Source organism: Channa argus, unplaced genomic scaffold, assembly GCF_033026475.1.
Source record: "Channa argus isolate prfri unplaced genomic scaffold, Channa argus male v1.0 Contig059, whole genome shotgun sequence".
NCBI lineage: Eukaryota > Metazoa > Chordata > Actinopteri > Anabantiformes > Channidae > Channa > Channa argus.
The window spans coordinates 68103-90000 of NW_027125278.1; the positions used below are offsets into that span (position 1 = coordinate 68103).

A 21898-nucleotide genomic window follows, 5' to 3' on the forward strand; every position below is an offset into this window, starting at 1 on the left:
AGTTCTTTAAACACTTGCCATGAGTGTTGATTGCACAAAGTACTCTATGTCTCTGGAACAAGATGAGCTCGTTGACAATGCCACTGTGTGTCTCCCAGTTGGTGGAGTAACTGAGTCACTCATTGGGGCAAAAAAACCTACAACTAGCCAGCGGTAGGTTCCACCGAGATTTGAACTCGGATCACTGGATTCAAAGTCCAGAGTGCTCCCCATTACAACATGGAACCATTTCACATTGTTAGGCTACTTTTGTTGAACAGTTTCTTCCAGACGATTTGATTCATTTCATTATTGTGTGCATATTGACAACTTGGAGATTGGGTGATCATGTAGCAAACTATAAAATTGCCAATACAAGGAAGTTTGGGTACATCTAAGCACTGTGTCACTCTTATCTCTGTGTGTGATGTTCATTGCATCTATCCAGATGAACTGTAACTTGTATAACATCAAAGTCTATGAATTCATCCAGGTAAGCAGCATTGGAGAATAGGTGGTTCCCCACCTTTGACTAATGTGGGAGAATGTGTTTTCCAAGTGTCAGCTGTTGTCCCTAAAATCCAACATTTGTCAGAAGTGGGATTCGAACCCACGCCTCCAGGAGAGACTGCGACCTGAACGCAGCGCCTTAGACCGCTCGGCCATCCTGACAACAGAAGGGGGGGTTGTTTGGTACTCCAAAGAAATCCGAAAAGACAGCGTTTAGATTATGCGTAATTATTGTGAATCAAATGTGGAAACTCGTCATCAGCCTATCTCTTTATCAGTTCATTGCTACCCTGGCCATCAGTGATTGATGCGTGAAGTATGGGATGTCTCAGGCAAAAAAGAGCTTGTTGATTAAGCCACTACACATCTATCAGCTGGTATTGGTGTTCTTTTGCCCTTTGCTGGGAAGACATCAATTCATGGAGCTTTAACATATGCATTAATTTTTTCAGCAAACTCCAGAAAAAGAGTTCTTAGAGAAACCAGTATCCAATTATTGCATTACATTAATTGAACCACGTCATTTGGTAGAGTACTAGAGTCATTGAATGGAGCACAAAAGAAACAACTGTTGCCAAAGTTGCCTGCATTTATTGCACATTAAATCCTGAGACCAGCAACACAACTCAAAGGACGAGCTGGTTTTATTCGTTCTACACTATAACAGGTCCCACCGTGATTTGAACTCAGATCGCTGGATTCACAGTCCAGAGTGCTTACCTATACACCAGGGAATCTCCAGATGCTGCCAAATGAAGAATGTGTGCACTGGAAATGTGAACAGTGTTACACAGACAACAGTTTTAACAGTCTGTGGTGTTACTGAGTACTAGAGTCATTGAATGGAGCACAACAGAAAGAACTGTTGTCAAAGTTGCCTGCATTTATTGCACATTAAATCCTGAGACCAGCAACACAGCTCAAAGGACAGGCTGGTTTTATTCGTTCTACACTATAACAGGTCCCACCGTGATTTGAACTCAGATCGCTGGATTCACAGTCCAGAGTGCTTACCTATACACCAGGGAATCTCCAGATGCTGCCAAATGAAGAATGTGTGCACTGGAAATGTCAACAGTGTTACACAGACAACAGTTTTAACAGTCTGTCGTTTTACTGAGCAGTCCTGAAAACTCTGATGCTTGACAGGGGTTTCAAGGCTTATTGCATTTCACAGGGAGATATTTCAACTACTAGACCTTATGACTCTGTTTGGGGTGAAACACAAAAATAAGGAAGCACTTGAAAACGAGGGGTAAGGTTATAAATTAGGAATTTGGGATTGTGTCTGGGATCGCACTTCATGCCCAAAATGTGTTTTTAGCATTATCTGAATGAGATCCGCAAGGATATTTACTTAAGAGTGTGTCTATCGTAAACCATTGTGCAACCTTTGCCTCATCTCTCTCCCTGTATTAGTTCTTTAAACACTTGCCATGAGTGTTGATTGCACAAAGTACTCTATGTCTCTGGAACAAGATGAGCTCGTTGACAATGCCACTGTGTGTGTCCCAGTTGGTGGAGTAACTGAGTCACTCATTGGGGCAAAAAAACCTACAACTAGCCAGCGGTAGGTTCCACCAAGATTTGAACTCAGATCACTGGATTCAAAGTCCAGAGTGCTCCCCATTACAACATGGAACCATTTCACATTGTTAGGCTACTTTTGTTGAACAGTTTCTTCCAGACGATTTGATTCATTTCATTATTGTGTGCATATTGACAACTTGGAGATTGGGTGATCATGTAGCAAACTATAAAGTTGTCAATACAAGGAAGTTTGGGTACATCTAAGCACTGTGTCACTCTTACCTCTGTGTGTGATGTTCATTGCATCTATCCAGATGAACTGTAACTTGTATAACATCAAAGTCTATGAATTCATCCAGGTAAGCAGCATTGGAGAATAGGTGGTTCCCCACCTTTGACTAATGTGGGAGAATGTGTTTTCCAAGTGTCAGCTGTTGTCCCTAAAATCCAACATTTGTCAGAAGTGGGATTCGAACCCACGCCTCCAGGAGAGACTGCAACCTGAACGCAGCGCCTTAGACCGCGCGGCCATCCTGACAACAGAAGGGGGGGGGGGGGTGGTTGTTTGGTACTCCAAAGAAATCCGAAAAGACAGCGTTTAGATTATGCGGAATTATTGTGAATCAAATGTGCAAACTCATCATCAGGCTATCTCTTTATCAGTTCATTGCTACCCTGGCCATCAGTGATTGATGCGTGAATTATGGGATGTCTCAGGCAAAAAAGAGCTTGTTGATTAAGCCACTACACATCTGTCAGCTGGTATTGGTGTTCTTCTGCCCTTTGCTGGGAAGACATCAATTCATAGAGCTTTAACATATGCATTCATTTTTTCAGCAAACTCCAGAAAAAGAGTTCTTAGAGTAACCAGTATCCAATTATTGCATTACATTAATTGAACCACGTCATTTGGTAGAGTACTAGAGTCATTGAATGGAGCACAACAGAAAGAACTGTTGCCAAAGTTGCCTGCATTTATTGCACATTAAATCCTGAGACCAGCAACACAGCTCAAAGGACGAGCTGGTTTTATTCGTCCTACACTATAACAGGTCCCACCGTAATTTGAACTCAGATCGCTGGATTCACAGTCCAGAGTGCTTACCTATACACCAGGGAATCTCCAGATGCTGCCAAATGAAGAATATGCGCACTGGAAATGTGAACAGTGTTACACAGACAACAGTTGTAACAGTCTGTGGTTTTACTGAGCAGTCCTGAACACTCTGATGCTTGACTGGGGTTTCAAGGCTTATTGCATTTCACAGGGAGATATTTCAACTACTAGCCCTTATGACTCTGTTTGGGGTGAAACACAAAAATAGGGAAGCACTTGAAAACGAGTGGGAAGGGTTATAAATTAGGAATTTGGGATTGTGTCTGGGATCGCACTTCATGCCCAAAATGTGTTTTTAGCATTATCTGAATGAGATCCGCAAGGATATTTACTTAAGAGTGTGTCTATCGTAAACCATTGTGCAACCTTTGCCTCATCTCTCTCCCTGTATTAGTTCTTTAAACACTTGCCATGAGTGTTGATTGCACAAAGTACTCTATGTCTCTGGAACAAGATGAGCTCATTGACAATGCCACTGTGTGTCTCCCAGTTGGTGGAGTAACTGAGTCACTCATTGGGGCAAAAAAACCTACAACTAGCCAGCGGTAGGTTCCACCGAGATTTGAAGTCGGATCACTGGATTCAAAGCCCAGAGTGCTCACCATTACACCATGGAACCATTTCACATTGTTAGGCTACTTTTGTTGAACAGTTTCTTCCTGACGATTTGATTCATTTCATTATTGTGTGCATATTGACAACTTGGAGATTGGGTGATCATGTAGCAAACTATAAAATTGTCAATACAAGAAAGTTTGGGTACATCTAAGCACTGTGTCACTCTTATCTCTGTGTGTGATGTTCATTGCATCTATCCAGATGAACTGTAACTTGTATAACATCAAAGTCTATGAATTCATCCAGGTAAGCAGCATTGGAGAATAGGTGGTTCCCCACCTTTGACTAATGTGGGAGAATGTGTTTTCCAAGTGTCAGCTGTTGTCCGTAAAATCAAACATTTGTCAGAAGTGGGATTCTAACCCACGCCTCCAGGAGAGACTGCGATCTGAACGCAGCACCTTAGACCTCTCGGCCATCCTGACAACAGAAGGGGGGGTTGTTTGGTACTCCAAAGAAATCCGAAAAGACAGCGTTTAGATTATGCGTAATTATTGTGAATCAAATGTGCAAACTCGTCATCAGCCTATCTCTTAATCAGTTCATTGCTACCCTGGCCATCAGTGATTGATGCGTGAAGTATGGGATGTGTCAGGCAAAAAAGAGCTTGTTGATTAAGCCACTACACATCTATCAGCTGGTATTGGTGTTCTTCTGCCCTTTGCTGGGAAGACATCAATTCATGGAGCTTTAACGTATGCATTCATTTTTTCAGCAAACTCCAGAAAAAGAGTTCTTAGAGCAACCAGTATCCAATTATTGCATTACATTAATTGAACCCCGTCATTTGATAGAGTACTAGAGTCATTGAATGGAGCACAACAGAAAGAACTGTTGCCAAAGTTGCCTGCATTTATTGCACATTAAATCCTGAGACCAGCAACACAGCTCAAAGGACAAGCTGGTTTTATTCGTTCTACACTATAACAGGTCCCACCGTGATTTCAATTCAATTCAATTCAATTCAATTCAACTTTATTTATATAGCGCCAATTCACAACAAAGTCATCTCAGGGCACTTTACAGAATAAAGTCAAGATTATAAAGATATATAAAGAGAACCCAACAATTCCCCCTGGAGCAAGCCATAGGCAACAGTGGAGAGGAAAAACTCCCTTTAACGGAAGAAACCTCCAGCAGAACCAGGCTCAGGGTGGACGGCCATCTGCCTCGACCGGTTGGGGTGAGTGGAAAGGGGAGAGAGAAAAGAACAGAGCAACAAAAAGCATTAACAAAACATCGGGCAGATTGGTAGGACCAGTAGCTTCACGCTGGAAGACACACAGCTTCAAAGCCAGGGGACACCTGCAGAAAGGGACAGAGAGAAGGGGACAGAGGAGGACAAAGACAACTACGGGAGAGAACACACAGAGTTAATGACATACAGTGGTGACAATTGCGGGATAAGAGGAGAGGAGAGAGGTCAAGAGGAGGAAAGGAGCTCAGTGCATTGGGGGGTGGGTCCCCCAGCAGTCTAAGCCTATGGCAGCATAACTATAACTAACTATATGCTTTATTAAAAAGGAAGGTTTTAAGCCTAGACTTAAACGTAGAGAGGGTGTCTGTTTCCCCAATGTGAACTGGGAGCTGGTTCCACAAGAGAGGAGCTTGATAGCTAAAGGCTCTACCTCCCATTCTACTTTTGGAAACTCTGGGAACCACAAGTAGGCCTGCATTCTGAGAGCGAAGTGGTCTACTGGGATGATGTGGTGCTATGAGGTCTTCTATATATGATGGAGCCTGACCATTCAGAGCTTTATATGTAAGAAGCAGGGTTTTAAATTCTATTCTACATTTAATTGGAAGCCAATGGAGAGAAGCTAGTGAAGGTGAAATATGATCCCTCTTGCTAGTTCCAGTCAGCACTCTTGCTGCAGCATTTTGGATTAATTGCAGGCTCTTTAGGGAGTTACTGGGGCATCCTGAAAGTAGGGAATTACAGTAGTCCAACCTAGAGGTAACAAATGCATGGACCAGTTTTTCGGCATCACTTTGAAACAGGATGCTCCTAATTTTGGCAATGTTCCGTAGGTGGAAGAAGGCTGTTCTAGAGATTTGTTTTATATGTGAGTTAAAGGACAGATCCTGATCAAACATAACTCCAAGGTTCCTTGCAGTAGTACTGGAGGCCAGACTTATGCCATCTAGTGTAACAATATGGTTGGACATCATATCTCTGAGATTTTTGGGCCCAAATACTATGACTTCAGTTTTGTCTGAGTTTAAAAGTAAAAAATTGTGGGACATCCAGGCCTTTATGTCTTGTAGGCATGCTTGAAGCTTTATTACCTGATTATTTTCATCTGGTTCCATAGATAAATATAGCTGGGTATCATCAGCATAACAGTGGAAATTTATGGAGTGTTTTCTAATAATGTTGCCTAAAGGAGACACATATAAAGTAAAAAGTATTGGTCCTAACACAGAGCCTTGTGGAACTCCATAGCTAACCTTTGTGTGCATGGAGGATTCATCATTAACATGAACAAATTGAAATCTATCAGATAGATAAGATTTAAACCAACCTAGTGCAGTTCCTGTAATTCCAATTTCATGTTCCAGTCTCTGTAATAAAATGTTATGATCAATGGTATCAAATGCAGCACTAAGATCTAACAGAACAAGTATAGAGATGAGTCCAGTATCTGAGGCCATGAGAAGATCGTTGGTGACTTTTACCAGTGCTGTTTCTGTACTATGATGAACTCTAAATCCTGACTGAAAGTCTTCATACAAATTATTCCTATGAAGGTGATCACATAATTGTTTTGCGACTACTTTTTCAATTATTTTAGAAATAAAGGGGAGATTAGATATTGGTCTGTAATTGGCTAAAACACCTGGGTCAAGACAGGGTTTTTTTAAGTAATGGTTTAATTACAGCTACCTTATAGGCCTGTGGTACATAGCCTGTTTCTAAAGATAGATTTATGATATCTAATATGAATGCATCTATTAAGGGTAAAACTTCCTTGAGCAGCTTAGTTGGAATAGGGTCTAGCAGACAGGTTGTTGGTTTAGATGAGTTAATAATTGAAGTTAGCTCAGAGAGATCTATGGGTAAAAAGCAGTCTAACAGGGATTGGGGCCTTATCGATGACTCTAGCACTGCTGTACATGAAGATCTATCTGTAATTTTTGGGGGGAGGATCTGGTGAATTCGTTCTCTAATAGCTACAATTTTATTCATAAAGAAGGTCATGAAGTCATTGCTGCTCAAAGTTAAGGGAAAACTAGGCTCAACAGAACTATGGCTCTTAGTCAGCCTGGCTACAGTGCTGAACAGAAACCGGGGGTTGTTCTTGTTTTCTTCTATTAATGATGAATAATATGCTGTTCTGGCATCACTGAGAGCTTTTTTGTACATTTTTAAACTATTTTTCCAGGCTAAATGAGATTCTTCTAACTTTCTGGAACGCCACTTCCTTTCTAACTTTCATGTTTCCTGTTTTAAGTTGCGTGTTTGTGAACTATACCATGGAGATCGCCTCTGCTGGTTTACTGCCTTCTTTTTTAGAGGGGCAACACTATCGAGTATTGTACGTAGTGAGGCTGCAGAATTGTCAACAAGATAATCTACTTGTGCAGGAGTAACATTAAGGAGACTACTTTCCATTGTATTAACATATGGTGAAGCAAATGATGAAGAAATAATTTCTTTAAATTTGTTGACAGCTTTTTCACTTAAGCATCTGCTATAGTGGAATTTTTCAGTTTTATAACTGCTATATAGTCTGTTATTGTAAATTCAAATGTTATTAAAAAATGGTAAGACAGAAGAGAGTTGTGAGGAAATATGGTTAAATTATCCGCTTCAATTCCATACGTAAGGACAAGGTCTAACGTGTGACTAAAACAGTAAGTGGGTTTATTTACATTTTGGGAAAAACCAATTGAATCTAATAATGAATTAAACGCAGTGCTCAGGCAGTTACTGTCAGCATCTACATGAATGTTAAAGTCACCCACTATAATGACTTTATCTGTACTAAGCACTAAATCAGATAGAAAATCAGAAAATTCAATCAAAAACTCTGAATAAGGGACTGGAGGACGGTACACGATAACAAATAATAGTGGGTGTGAAAGGCTAAGAGTAAGGCTTTCAAATGAGTTATAACTATGTTTAGGTCTAGGGTTTATTGATGAGCTAGAATGGAAGATTGCTGCAACTCCTCCACCTCGGCCTGTGCTTCTAGGAACATGATAATTAATATGACTTGGGGGTGTTGACTCATTTAAACTGACATATTCTTCCTGCTGCAACCAAGTTTCAGTGAGACAAAATAAATCGAATTGATGATCACTTATTAAGTCATTTACTAACAGAGATTTAGAAGAGAGAGATCTGATATTTAATAATACACATTTAATAGTTTTGGGGTTTTGTTCTGTAAGAGGAGTAGTCTTAACTTTTATTAGGTTATTATGATTAACTCCTCTTGTTGATTTGAACTCAGATCGCTGGATTCACAGTCCAGAGTGCTTACCTATACACCAAGGAATCTTCAGATGCTGCCAAATGAAGAATGTGTGCACTGGAAATGTGAACAGTGTTACACAGACAACAGTTTTAACAGTCTGTGGTTTTACTGAGCAGTCCTGAACACTCTGATGCTTGACAGGGGTTTCAAGGCTTATTGCATTTCACAGGGAGATATTTCAACTACTAGACCTTATGACTCTGTTTGGTGTGAAACACAAAAATAGGGAAGCACTTGAAAACGAGGGGTAGGGTTATAAATTAGGAATTTGGGATTGTGTCTGGGATCGCACTTCATGCCCAAAATGTGTTTTTAGCATTATCTGAATGAGATCCGCAAGGATATTTACTTAAGAGTGTGTCTATCGTAAACCATTGTGCAACCTTTGCCTCATCTCTCTCCCTGTATTAGTTCTTTAAACACTTGCCATGAGTGTTGATTGCACAAAGTACTCTATGTCTCTGGAACAAGATGAGCTCGTTGACAATGCCACTGTGTGTCTCCCAGTTGGTGGAGTAACTGAGTCACTCATTGGGGCAAAAAAACCTAAAACTAGCCAGCGGTACGTTCCACCGAGATTTGAACTCGGATTACTGGATTCAAAGTCCAGAGTGCTCACCATTACACCATGGAACCATTTCACACTGTTAGGCTACTTTTGTTGAACAGTTTCTTCCAGACAATTTGATTCATTTCATTATTGTGTGCATATTGACAACTTGGAGATTGGGTGATCATGTAGCAAACTATAAAATTGTCAATACAAGGAAGTTTGGGTACATCTAAGCACTGTGTCACTCTTATCTCTGTGTGTGATGTTCATTGCATCTATCCAGATGAACTGTAACTTGTATAACATCAAAGTCTATGAATTCATCCAGGTAAGCAGCATTGGAGAATAGGTGGTTCCCCACCTTTGACTAATGTGGGAGAATGTGTTTTCCAAGTGTCAGCTGTTGTCCCTAAAATCCAACATTTGTCAGAAGTGGGATTCGAACCCACGCCTCCAGGAGAGATGTCAACCTGAACGCAGCGCCTTAGACAGCTCGGCCATCCTGACAACAGAAGGGGGGGGTTGTTTGGTACTCCAAAGAAATCCGAAAAGACAGCGTTTAGATTATGCGTAATTATTGTGAATCAAATGTGCAAACTCGTCATCAGCCTATCTCTTTATCAGTTCATGCTACCCTGGCCATCAGTGATTGATGCGTGAAGTATGGGATGTCTCAGGCAAAAAAGAGCTTGTTGATTAAGCCACTACACATCTGTCAGCTGGTATTGGTGTTCTTCTGCCCTTTGCTGGGAAGACATCAATTCATGGAGATTTAACATATGCATTCATTTTTTCAGCAAACTCCAGAAAAAGAGTTCTTAGAGTAACCAGTATCCAATTATTGCATTACATTAATTGAACCACGTCATTTGGTAGAGTACTAGAGTCATTGAATGGAGCACAACAGAAAGAACTGTTGCCAAAGTTGCCTGCATTTATTGCACATTAAATCCTGAGACCAGCAACACAACTCAAAGGACGAGCTGGTTTTATTCGTTCTACACTATAACAGGTCCCACCGTAATTTGAACTCAGATCGCTGGATTCACAGTCCAGAGTGCTTACCTATACACCAGGGAATCTCCAGATGCTGCCAAATGAAGAATGTGTGCACTGCAAATGTGAACATTGTTACACAGACAACAGTTTTAACAGTCTGTGGTTTTACTGAGCAGTCCTGAACACTCAGATGCTTGACAGGGGTTTCAAGGCTTATTGCATTTCACAGGGAGATATTTCAACTACTAGACCTTATGACTCTGTTTGGGGTGAAACACAAAAATAGGGAAGCACTTGAAAACGAGGGGTAGGGTTATAAATTAGGAATTTGGGATTGTGTCTGGGATCGCACTTCATGCCCAAAATGTGTTTTTAGCATTATCTGAATGAGAATCGCAAGAATATTTACTTAAGAGTGTGTCTATCGTAAACCATTGTGCAACCTTTGCCTCCTCTCTCTCCCTGTATTAGTTCTTTAAACACTTGCCATGAGTGTTGATTGCACAAAGTACTCTATGTCTCTGGAACAAGATGAGCTCGTTGACAATGCCACTGTGTGTCTCCCAGTTGGTGGAGTAACTGAGTCACTCATTGAGTGCATTCATTGCACTCATTGGGGCAAAAAAACCTACAACTAGCCAGCGGTAGGTTCCACCGAGATTTGAACTCGGATCACTGGATTCAAAGTCCAGAGTGCTCACCATTACACCATGGAACCATTTCACATTGTTAGGCTACTTTTGTTGAACAGTTTCTTCCAGACGATTTGATTCATTTCATTATTGTGTGCATATTGACAACTTGGAGATTGGGTGATCATGTAGCAAATTATAAAATTGTCAATACAAGGAAGTTTGGGTACATCTAAGCACTGTGTCACTCTTACCTCTGTGTGTGATGTTCATTGCATCTATCCAGATGAACTGTAACTTGTATAACATCAAAGTCTCTGAATTCATCCAGGTAAGCAGCATTGGAGAATAGGTGGTTCCCCACCTTTGACTAATGTGGGAGAATGTGTTTTTCAAGTGTCAGCTGTTGTCCCTAAAATCAAACATTTGTCAGAAGTGGGATTCGAACCCACGCCTCCAGGAGAGACTGCGACCTGAACGCAGCGCCTTAGACCGCCCGGCCATCCTGACAACAGAAGGGGGGGTTGTTTGGTACTCCAAAGAATTGTGAATCAAATGTGCAAACTCGTCATCAGCCTTTCTCTTTATCAGTTCATTGCTACCCTGGCCATCAGTGATTGATGCGTGAAGTATGGGATGTCTCAGGCAAAAAAGAGCTTGTTGATTAAGCCACTACACATCTGTCAGCTGGTATTGGTGTTCTTCTGCCCTTTGCTGGGAAGACATCAATTCATGGAGCTTTAACATATGCATTCATTTTTTCAGCAAACTCCAGAAAAAGAGTTCTTAGAGTAACCAGTATCCAATTATTGCATTACATTAATTGAACCACGTCATTTGGTAGAGTACTAGAGTCATTGAATGGAGCACAACAGAAAGAACTGTTGCCAAAGTTGCCTGCATTTATTGCACATTAAATCCTGAGACCAGCAACACAGCTCAAAGGACGAGCTGGTTTTATTCGTCCTACACTATAACAGGTCCCACCGTAATTTGAACTCAGATTGCTGGATTCACAGTCCAGAGTGCTTACCTATACACCAGGGAATCTCCAGATGCTGCCAAATGAAGAATATGCGCACTGGAAATGTGAACAGTGTTACACAGACAACAGTTGTAACAGTCTGTGGTTTTACTGAGCAGTCCTGAACACTCTGATGCTTGACAGGGGTTTCAAGGCTTATTGCATTTCACAGGGAGATATTTCAACTACTAGCCCTTATGACTCTGTTTGGGGTGAAACACAAAAATAGGGAAGCACTTGAAAACGAGGGGTAGGGTTATAAATTAGGAATTTGGGATTGTGTCTGGGATCGCACTTCATGCCCAAAATGTGTTTTTAGCATTATCTGAATGAGATCCGCAAGGATATTTACTTAAGAGTGTGTCTATCGTAAACCATTGTGCAACCTTTGCCTCATCTCTCTCCCTGTATTAGTTCTTTAAACACTTGCCATGAGTGTTGATTGCACAAAGTACTCTATGTCTCTGGAACAAGATGAGCTCGTTGACAATGCCACTGTGTGTCTCCCAGTTGGTGGAGTAACTGAGTCACTCATTGGGGCAAAAAAACCTACAACTAGCCAGCGGTAGGTTCCACCGAGATTTGAACTCGGATCACTGGATTCAAAGTCCAGAGTGCTCACCATTACACCATGGAACCATTTCACATTGTTAGGCTACTTTTGTTGAGCAGTTTCTTCCAGACGATTTGATTCATTTCAGTATTGTGTGCATGTTGACAACTTGGAGATTGGGTGATCATGTAGCAAACTATAAAATTGTCAATACAAGGAAGTTTGGGTACATCTAAGCACTGTGTCACTCTTATCTCTGTGTGTGATATTCATTGCATCTATCCAGATGAACTGTAACTTGTATAACATCAAAGTCTATGAATTCATCCAGGTAAGCAGCATTGGAGAATAGGTGGTTCCCCACCTTTGACTAATGTGGGAGAATGTGTTTTCCAAGTGTCAGCTGTTGTCCCTAAAATCCAACATTTGTCAGAAGTGGGATTCGAACCCACGCCTCCAGGAGAGACTGCAACCTGAACGCAGCGCCTTAGACCGCGCGGCCATCCTGACAACAGAAGGGGGGGGGGGGGGGGGGGTGGTTGTTTGGTACTCCAAAGAAATCCGAAAAGACAGCGTTTAGATTATGCGGAATTATTGTGAATCAAATGTGCAAACTCGTCATCAGCCTATCTCTTTATCGGTTCATTGCTACCCTGGCCATCAGTGATTGATGCGTGAAGTATGGGATGTCTCAGGCAAAAAAGAGCTTGTTGATTAAGCCACTACACATCTATCAGCTGATATTGGTGTTCTTTTGCCCTTTGCTGGGAAGACATCAATTCATGGAGCTTTAACATATGCATTCATTTTTTCAGCAAACTCTAAGAAAAAGAGTTCTTAGAGTAACCAGTATCCAATTATCGCATTACATTAATTGAACCCCTTAATTTGATAGAGTACTAGAGTCATTGAATGGAGCACAACAGAAAGAACTGTTGCCAAAGTTGCCTGCATTTATTGCACATTAAATCCTGAGACCAGCAACACAGCTCAAAGGACGAGCTGGTTTTATTCGTCCTACACTATAACAGGTCCCACCGTAATTTGAACTCAGATTGCTGGATTCACAGTCCAGAGTGCTTACAAGGAAGTTTGGGTACATCTAAGCACTGTGTCACTCTTATCTCTGTGTGTGATATTCATTGCATCTATCCAGATGAACTGTAACTTGTATAACATCAAAGTCTATGAATTCATCCAGGTAAGCAGCATTGGAGAATAGGTGGTTCCCCACCTTTGACTAATGTGGGAGAATGTGTTTTCCAAGTGTCAGCTGTTGTCCCTATTCACAATAATTACGCATAATCTAAACGCTGTCTTTTCGGATTTCTTTGGAGTACCAAACAACCCCCACTTCTGTTGTCAGGATGGCCGAGCGGTCTAAGGCGCTGCGTTCAGGTCGCAGTCTCTCCTGGAGGCGTGGGTTCGAAGCCCACTTCTGACAAATGTTGGATTTTAGGGACCACAGCTGACACTTGGAAAACACATTGGATCCATTCTTCCACATTCGTCAGAGGTGGGGAACCACTTATTCTCCAAGACTGCTTACCTGGATAAGGTGTGTTCAATCAGACAGAAAGTGCAGGAGCAGTGGGTAAAGCACGGATAGCTGACAAGCAAGCAGGGCTGTGGAGCTCAAGGAGCATGGCTTTGGCACCCCTCTACTTACGTATCAAAGGTAGTCTTTCATCTATGCCCTATAATCACTAATGAGAGTCTATTTGAGACTGACTCTATTGGCCAAATCCATAGATTTTCATGTTATACAAGTTACAGTGCATCTGGATAGATGCAATGAACATCACACACTGAGATAAAAGTGACACAGTGCTTAGATGTACCCAAACCGCCTCGTATTGACATTTTTTTAGTTTGCTACATGATCAGCCAAATGTCCAAGTTGTCAAGTTGGAGACAATAATGAAATGAATCAAATTGTGTGGAAGAACCTGTTCAACAACATAAAGCTAGCAATGTGGAAAGGTTCCATGGTGTAATGGTGAGCACTCTGGACTCTGAATCCAGCGATCCGAGTTCAAATCTCGGTGGGACCTACTGTTGGCAGGTTGTAGCTTTTCTCGATGCAATGATTGACTCGGTTACTCCACCAACTGGGAGACTCACAGTGGCATTGTCATGGAGCTCATCTTGTTCCAGAAACAGAATACTATGTGCACTAAACACTCATGACAAGTCTAAAAAAACTGAAACCGGCACAGAAATGAGGCCAAGCCTGCACGATGGTTTAAAATAAACACACTCTTAGCTAAGTATTCTTGCTGATCTCTGTCACATAATGCTAAAAACACATTTTGGGCTTTCCATTCAAGTTTGGGCATGAAGTGCGATCCCAGACACAATCCCCAATTCCTCATTTATAACCCTACCCTAGTTTTCAAGTGCTTCCTTATTTTTGTCATAAGGGTTAGTATTTGAAATATATTAAAAATAGTGTCTGTGTAACACTGTTCACTTTTCCAGTGCACACTTGCTTCATTTGGCAGCATCTGGAGATTCCCTGGTGTATAGGTAAGCACTCTGGACTATGAATCCAGCAATCTGAGTTCAAATCACGATGGGACCTGTTATAGTGTAGAATGAATAAAACCAGCTGGACCTTTAAGCTGGCTTGCTGTTCTCAGGTTTTAATGTGCAATAAATGCAGGCAACTTTGGCAACAGTTCTTTCTCTTATGCTCCATTCATTGACTCTAGTACTCTACCAAATGACGTGGTTCAATTAATATAATGCAATATTTGGATACTGGTTACCTTTTCTGGAGTTTGCTGAAAAACTGAATGTATATGTTAAAGCTCTATGAATTGATGTCTTGCCAGTAAAGGGCAGAAGAACACCAATACCAGCTGACAGGTGTGTAGTGGCTTAATCAACAAGCTCTTTTTTGCCTGAGACATACCATACTTCACGCATCCATCACTGATGGCCAGGGTAGCAATAAACCGATAAGGAGATAGGCTGATGACGAGTTTGCACATTTGATTTACAATAATTACGCCTAATCTAAATGCTGTCTTTGCGCATTTTTTTTTGGAGTACCAAACCAAGCCTGTTCTGTTGTCAGGATGGCCGAGCGGTCTAAGGCGCTGCGTTCAGATCGCAGTCTCTACTGGAGGCGAGGGTTCGAACCCCACTTCTGACAAATGTTGGATTTTAGGGACAACAGCTGACACTTGGAAAACACATTCTCCCACATTAGTCAAAGGTGGGGAACCACCTATTCTCCAATGCTGCTTACCTGGATGAATTCATAGACTTTGATGTTATACAAGTTACAGTTCATCTGGATTGATGCAATGAACATCACACACAGAGGTAAGAGTGACACAGTGCTTAGATGTACCCAAACTTCCTTGTATTGACAACTTTATAGTTTGCTACATGATCACCCAATCTCCAAGTTGTCAATATGCACACAATAATGAAATGAATCAAATCGTCTGGAAGAAACTGTTCAACAAAAGTAGCCTAACAATGTGAAATGGTTCCATGGTGTAATGGTGAGCACTCTGGACTTTGAATCCAGTGATCGGAGTTCAAATCTCGGTGGAACCTACTGCTGGCTAGTTGTAGGTTTTTTTGCCCCAATGAGTGACTCAGTTACTCCACCAACTGGGAGACACACAGTGGCATTGTCAACGAGCTCATCTTGTTCCAGAGACATAGAGTACTTTGTGCAATCAACACTCATGGCAAGTGTTTAAAGAACTAATACAGGGAGAGAGATGAGGCAAAAGTTGCACAATGGTTTACGATAGACACACTCTTAAGTAAATATCCTTGCGGATCTCATTCAGATAATGCTAAAAACACATTTTGGGCATGAAGTGCGATCCCAGACACAATTCCAAATTCCTAATTTATAACCCTACCCCTTGTTTTCAAGTGCTTCCCTATTTTTGTGTTTCACCCCAAACAGAGTCATAAGGTCTAGTAGTTGAAATATCTCCCTGTGAAATGCAATAAGCCTTAAAACCCCTGTCAAGCATCTGAGTGTTCGGGACTGCTCAGTAAAACCACAGACTGTTAAAACTGTTGTCTGTGTAACACTGTTCACATTTCCAGTGCACACATTCTTCATTTGGCAGCATCTGGAGATTCCCTGGTGTATAGGTAAGCACTCTGGACTGTGAATCCAGCGATCTGAGTTCAAATCACGTTGGGACCTGTTATAGTGTAGAACGAATAAAACCAGCTCGTCCTTTGAGCTGTGTTGCTGGTCTCAGGATTTGATGTGCAATAAATGCAGGCAACTTTGGCAACAGTTCTTTCTGTTGTGCTCCATTCAATGACTCTAGTACTCTATCAAATGACGGGGTTCAATTAATGTAATGCAATAATTGGATACTGGTTACTCTAAGAACTCTTTTTCTGGAGTTTGCTGAAAAAATGAATGCATCTGGTAAAGCTCCATGAATTGATGTCTTCCCAGCAAAGGGCAGAAGAACACCAATACCAGCTGACAGATGTGTAGTGGCTTAATCAACAAGCTCTTTTTTGCCTGAGACATCCCATACTTCACGCATCAATCACTGATGGCCAGGGTAGGAATGAACTGATAAAGAGATAGGCTGATGACGAGTTTGCACATTTGATTCACAATAATTACGCATAAAATAAACGCTGTCTTTTCGGATTTCTTTGGAGTACCAAACAACCCCACCTTCCGTTGTCAGGATGGCCGAGCGGTCTAAGGCGCTGCGTTCAGGTCACAGTCTCTCCTGGAGGTGTGGGTTTGAATCCCACTTCTGACAAATGTTGGATTTTATGGACAACAGCTGACACTTGGAAAACACATTCTCCCACAGTAGTCAAAGGTGGGGAACCACCTATTCTCCAATGTTGCTTACCTGGATGAATTCATAGACTTTGATGTTATACAAGTTACAGTTCATCTGGATAGATGCAATGAACATCACACACAGAGATAAGAGTGACACAGTGCTTAGATGTACCCAAACTTCCTTGTATTGACAATTTTATAGTTTGCTACATGATCACCCAATCTCCAAGTTGTCAATATGCACACAATACTGAAATGAATCAAATCGTCTGGAAGGAACTGCTCAACAAAAGTAGCCTAACAATGTGAAATGGTTCCATGGTGTAATGGTGAGCACTCTGGACTTTGAATCCAGTGATCCGAGTTCAAATCTCGGTGGAACCTACCGCTGGCTAGTTGTAGGTTTTTTTGCCCCAATGAGTGACTCAGTTACTCCACCAACTGGGAGACACACAGTGGCATTGTCAACGAGCTCATCTTGTTCCAGAGACATAGAGTACTTTGTGCAATCAACACTCATGGCAAGTGTTTAAAGAACTAATACAGGGAGAGAGATGAGGCAAAGGTTGCACAATGGTTTACGATAGACACACTCTTAAGTAAATATCCTTGCGGATCTCATTCAGATAATGCTAAAAACACATTTTGGGCATGAAGTGCGATCCCAGACACAATCCCAAATTCCTAATTTATAACCCTACCCCTCGTTTTCAAGTGCTTCCCTATTTTTGTGTTTCACCCCAAACAGAGTCATAAGGGCTAGTAGTTGAAATATCTCCCTGTGAAATGCAATAAGCCTTGAAACCCCTGTCAAGCATCAGAGTGTTCAGGACTGCTCAGTAAAACCACAGACTGTTACAATTGTTGTCTGTGTAACACTGTTCACATTTCCAGTGCGCATATTCTTCATTTGGCAGCATCTGGAGATTCCCTGGTGTATAGGTAAGCACTCTGGACTGTGAATCCAGCGATCTGAGTTCAAATTACGGTGGGACCTGTTATAGTGTAGGACGAATAAAACCAGCTCGTCCTTTGAGCTGTGTTGCTGGTCTCAGGATTTAATGTGCAATAAATGCAGGCAACTTTGGCAACAGTTCTTTCTGTTGTGCTCCATTCAATGACTCTAGTACTCTACCAAATGACGTGGTTCAATTAATGTAATGCAATAATTGGATACTGGTTACTCTAAGAACTCTTTTTCTGGAGTTTGCTGAAAAAATGAATGCATATGTTAAAGCTCTATGAATTGATGTCTTCCCAGCAAAGGGCAGAAGAACACCAATACCAGCTGATAGATGTGTAGTGGCTTAATCAACAAGCTCTTTTTTGCCTGAGACATCCCATACTTCACGCATCAATCACTGATGGCAAGGGTAGCAATGAACTGATAAAGAGATAGGCTGATGACGAGTTTGCACATTTCATCCATCAAGAGCGGAAGGAGAAGAATGGAAACGGAGAAAAGTGGCGTCTATGGGGAAAGCGCGTTGAGAGGGAATGAGCTGGAGCTGGCGGAGGAGACGAGGAAGTCGCTGAATAAGGGTGTCAAGCAGATTGAGAAAAGAATGGAGATTGCAAAGGAGCGGCCTGGACGGAGAATGGAGAATGACTGTTTGGCGGCAGATGAGAGACAACAGGGAGAACGGGTAAGCACGCGTTCGGAGCCGGGTGGAGCGACAGAGACACGGAAAGAAATGCGGTATGATAGGGACTTGACTGTATTGGCTGAGGTGGTGGGAGAAGAGAAAGTTAAGACAATGGAACTGCTGAGAGCAATGCGTGATGTGTGTGGAGGCATCGTTGCATTGCGGGAGACGGGGCCGAATAAATATGAGGTGACGGTCAAGAGCGAAGCTGGAAAGAAAAGACTCTTAGATGGATTTAAAGTGGGTAGAGCAGTGGTGATGGTAAAAACTTTAGTTATCGATGAATTGGTGGTGTCATTTTTGAATTTGCCTGCCTATATTGCGGATGAGGACATTTTAGAAAAACTGGATGTGTGGGGAGTGAGAGCAATCTCTCCTATTAAAAGACGGTTGTGGCCTGGGACTGACGTGGCGGACGGAACAAGATATGTAAAAGTTAAATTTAATGAAACTGTGCAGTCATTACCATATTCCTCAAAATTTATGACGGCCACAGGGCCAGAATACTTCAGAGTTATTCATAATAATCAGGTTAAGGTGTGTAGGATGTGTTTACAGCCTGGGCATATAGTTAGAGATTGCCCAGATTTCACATGCTTTCACATGCAATGCAATAAACAGGGTCATTATGCACGTGAGTGTGATGCCTGGGCGCACAGGTGTGTTGCGTGCCATGCCCCAGCGGAGCAATGTAATTGCCATAATGCAGGTGAAGGGGAAGGGGTGGTAAACCGGGACTCCATCTCTGATGATGAGAGGAGTAATGTCAGGCCTGCACAGGAGCCAGCCCTGGGTAGCGAGACAGAGAGTGAGAATGAGCTTGGAGATGAGGTGGTGTCACAGAGTGCTGACTTGTTGGTGCAAGAGGGCATAAGAAATGAGGGTGTCAATGAGCTAGGATCCAGTATGGATCATGTGCTGGCGGACTGGAGCGGGGATGCGGCGAGTCGCCCTGAAGGGGGCTGGCTAGGCTCACCCCGGCCTGAGCCGAATGAGCCTCACTCTCGAAATGAAATAGAGTCCACCACTCGAATACCCACTTCTGATGTAGCCCTGCTGGCTCCCCAGGCTACTAGCGTGGACTCAGATTTAGAGATGGATGTCCAATGGGTAAAACAGGTCAGGAAGAGGGCACAGCAGGGTAAGCCAAGTGGAACTGAGGGAGGGTATAGAAATAAAGGTAAGAAATATGCCAAAAAATGACAGGGCCGATTTTAGTTTTTTTTCTGGGAATGCTGCTTCTCTCTCAAAATTTGAATGGTCTTAAAAACATTGAGAGAATTGAACAGCTTTGCGGGAAAATGCTGTGTGACATCCTGTGCGTCCAGGAATGCAGGTGGACCTCTGAGATAATAAAAAGCATAAAGTGCTTTTGGAGAGGGGATCTGTTTTATTCTCTCTCCCCAGACAAAACTGCAGGGGTAGCAATCTTTGTAAAACCTGGATTGTTTGAGAGTGTCGTGCAAATTGCTAAGGATGATCAGGGAAGGCTACTGGTGATTGATGTAATTGAACAGAGTCAGAGATATAGAATTGTGAATTTATATGGGCCAAATAGTGAAGGAGAGAGGAGGGTTTTTTTCAGGCGCTGTAAAAGATGGACAGATGATCGCTCGGTGGTGATAGGGGACTGGAATGTGACACTGGCTAGGATAGATGTGGGTGTCAACAATAAATTTAAGAATGACACTAGTAGGTCGGCTGTGTTTGAATGGATGGAAGAGTGTGACTTGATGGATGCATGGAGAGTACTGAACCCCGGTACCCGTGCGTATTCGCGCAGGCAAGTGGTGTTGGGCAGGCTGAAACAATCTAGAATAGATTTGTGCTTGCTAGCGTCAGGTTTGGTTAAGGTTTTAAATAACTGTAAATATGAGTTTTGCACTTGGAGTGATCATGCCTCTCTGAGAGTGGCTCTAGGGGAGGGCAGGGTGCAGAGGAATGGGGGCTTGTGGTGCTTTAATTCAAGCCTCTTAGAGGATGGATTTTTTAGAGCAAAAATGGAGTCTTTTCTCTCTGCTCTATGTGATCAAAGTGAGTTTGTGGTTGACATCATTGAGTGGTGGGAGCGCACTAAGTTAAAAATCAAGAAGCGCTGCATCGCATTGAGCAGAGAGAAAAGACAAAGAGAGAAAAGAGAGGAGGATGAGCTGAGGGACCGCCTGAAAAAGGAGCTTGAGTTGGTTGAGGCTGGGTGTGGACATCCGTTGGAGACGTATCTTGTGCTGAGGGAGCAGTTGAGACACCTTGATGAGAGAAAATGCAGGGGTGCAATGATCCGCAGCAAAGCGCAGCATATGTTGAAAGGTGAGCGCTGTACTGCATTTTTTCTGGGTTTGGAAAAGAGGAAACAGACCAAAACATATATTTCTGAAATAAAGGACTCGGAGGGTAACACACATACTGATTCAGTGGATATTTTACAAACCGTGCAAGATTTCTATTCCAATTTATTTAGTAGGCAAAAGATATCACAGATAAAGTTAAATCAAGTACTTGGGAAAATTAGCTGCTCCCTCAGTCACGAGGATGCGGCTTTGTGTGATGAAAACATCCAGTTGGAAGAAGTGAAAGAGGCAATCTTAGCCCTGAATACATCAAGGAGCCCAGGTTCGGACGGTCTCTCAGCTGAATTCTATCAGCATTTCAGTCACCTGCTGGCCCCTGTCCTCTGCAGACTTTTTTTGGCCATACAGGAGGAGGGCAGGTGCGCAGAGTCCTTCCTGAGGGGAGTGATCACTCTAGTGTATAAAAACAAAGGGGAAAAATCTGACCTAGCAAACTATAGACCAATTAGCCTGCTCAACACTGACTATAAGATCCTGACTAAGGTACTGGGTTTTAGGCTCAAAGGAGTGATCGGCTCGATAATTGGGCCTACCCAGACTTACAGTATTCCTGGGAGGGATATTGCTGACTGCATCCTGTCAACAAAGTTGTCTTTTGAAAACCTAATGATGACAAGGGGCATATACCTCAGTGTTGATTTGGAGAAGGCATTTGACAGGGTCAGTCATGAGTTTCTCTTTGGATGTCTGGGGGTTTTTGGGTTCGGCCCAATTTTTCGAGAACGGGTGAAGTTGTTGTACAGCCGGGCTACTAGTGTCGTGAAATGTAACGGCCTCTTAACAGATCCTTTCCCCCTAGAGAGATCAGTGAGGCAGGGATGTCCGCTGTCTGCTATGCTATATGCAATTGTAGCAGAGCCTCTTGCACAATCCATTATAACCGATCTGCTTATCAAGGGGATAACATCTCCCAAAGGTAATGAGTTTAAAATAGCTCAGTATGCGGATGATATAAGCATTATGGTTAAGGATGGTGAGAGTTTACAACAGGTGCTAAAGCACCTTGAAGCATATGAGCAGGCGGCGGGAGCCCGAGTTAATAGGGAGAAATCCAGCCTTATTTGTGGGCCCGGGTCTGCTCTAGGGGATGTGGGTCTGAATTTT

General features: G+C 42.4%; 12 non-coding genes across 12 annotated transcripts; 5 read left to right on the top strand and 7 right to left on the bottom strand.

The window, feature by feature from the left end:
- Positions 1–155: 155 nt before the first annotated feature.
- Positions 156–227, bottom strand: trnaq-uug (transfer RNA glutamine (anticodon UUG)). Its single transcript has one exon. It is a non-coding gene; the product is annotated as a tRNA-Gln (tRNA).
- Positions 228–568: 341 nt separating this feature from the next.
- On the bottom strand, positions 569–651 carry trnal-cag (transfer RNA leucine (anticodon CAG)). The gene has a single exon. It is a non-coding gene; the product is annotated as a tRNA-Leu (tRNA).
- A 3032-nt stretch (positions 652–3683) lies between these two features.
- trnaq-uug (transfer RNA glutamine (anticodon UUG)) lies at positions 3684–3755 on the bottom strand. Its single transcript has one exon. It is a non-coding gene; the product is annotated as a tRNA-Gln (tRNA).
- Positions 3756–8798: 5043 nt separating this feature from the next.
- trnaq-uug (transfer RNA glutamine (anticodon UUG)) lies at positions 8799–8874 on the bottom strand. Its single transcript has one exon. It is a non-coding gene; the product is annotated as a tRNA-Gln (tRNA).
- A 1562-nt stretch (positions 8875–10436) lies between these two features.
- On the bottom strand, positions 10437–10508 carry trnaq-uug (transfer RNA glutamine (anticodon UUG)). The gene has a single exon. It is a non-coding gene; the product is annotated as a tRNA-Gln (tRNA).
- A 341-nt stretch (positions 10509–10849) lies between these two features.
- On the bottom strand, positions 10850–10932 carry trnal-cag (transfer RNA leucine (anticodon CAG)). The gene has a single exon. It is a non-coding gene; the product is annotated as a tRNA-Leu (tRNA).
- Positions 10933–12013: 1081 nt separating this feature from the next.
- Positions 12014–12085, bottom strand: trnaq-uug (transfer RNA glutamine (anticodon UUG)). Its single transcript has one exon. It is a non-coding gene; the product is annotated as a tRNA-Gln (tRNA).
- A 1275-nt stretch (positions 12086–13360) lies between these two features.
- trnal-cag (transfer RNA leucine (anticodon CAG)) lies at positions 13361–13443 on the top strand. The gene has a single exon. It is a non-coding gene; the product is annotated as a tRNA-Leu (tRNA).
- Positions 13444–13981: 538 nt separating this feature from the next.
- trnaq-cug (transfer RNA glutamine (anticodon CUG)) lies at positions 13982–14053 on the top strand. The gene has a single exon. It is a non-coding gene; the product is annotated as a tRNA-Gln (tRNA).
- Positions 14054–15076: 1023 nt separating this feature from the next.
- On the top strand, positions 15077–15159 carry trnal-cag (transfer RNA leucine (anticodon CAG)). The gene has a single exon. It is a non-coding gene; the product is annotated as a tRNA-Leu (tRNA).
- Positions 15160–15500: 341 nt separating this feature from the next.
- Positions 15501–15572, top strand: trnaq-uug (transfer RNA glutamine (anticodon UUG)). The gene has a single exon. It is a non-coding gene; the product is annotated as a tRNA-Gln (tRNA).
- Positions 15573–17112: 1540 nt separating this feature from the next.
- On the top strand, positions 17113–17184 carry trnaq-uug (transfer RNA glutamine (anticodon UUG)). Its single transcript has one exon. It is a non-coding gene; the product is annotated as a tRNA-Gln (tRNA).
- Positions 17185–21898: the final 4714 nt, after the last annotated feature.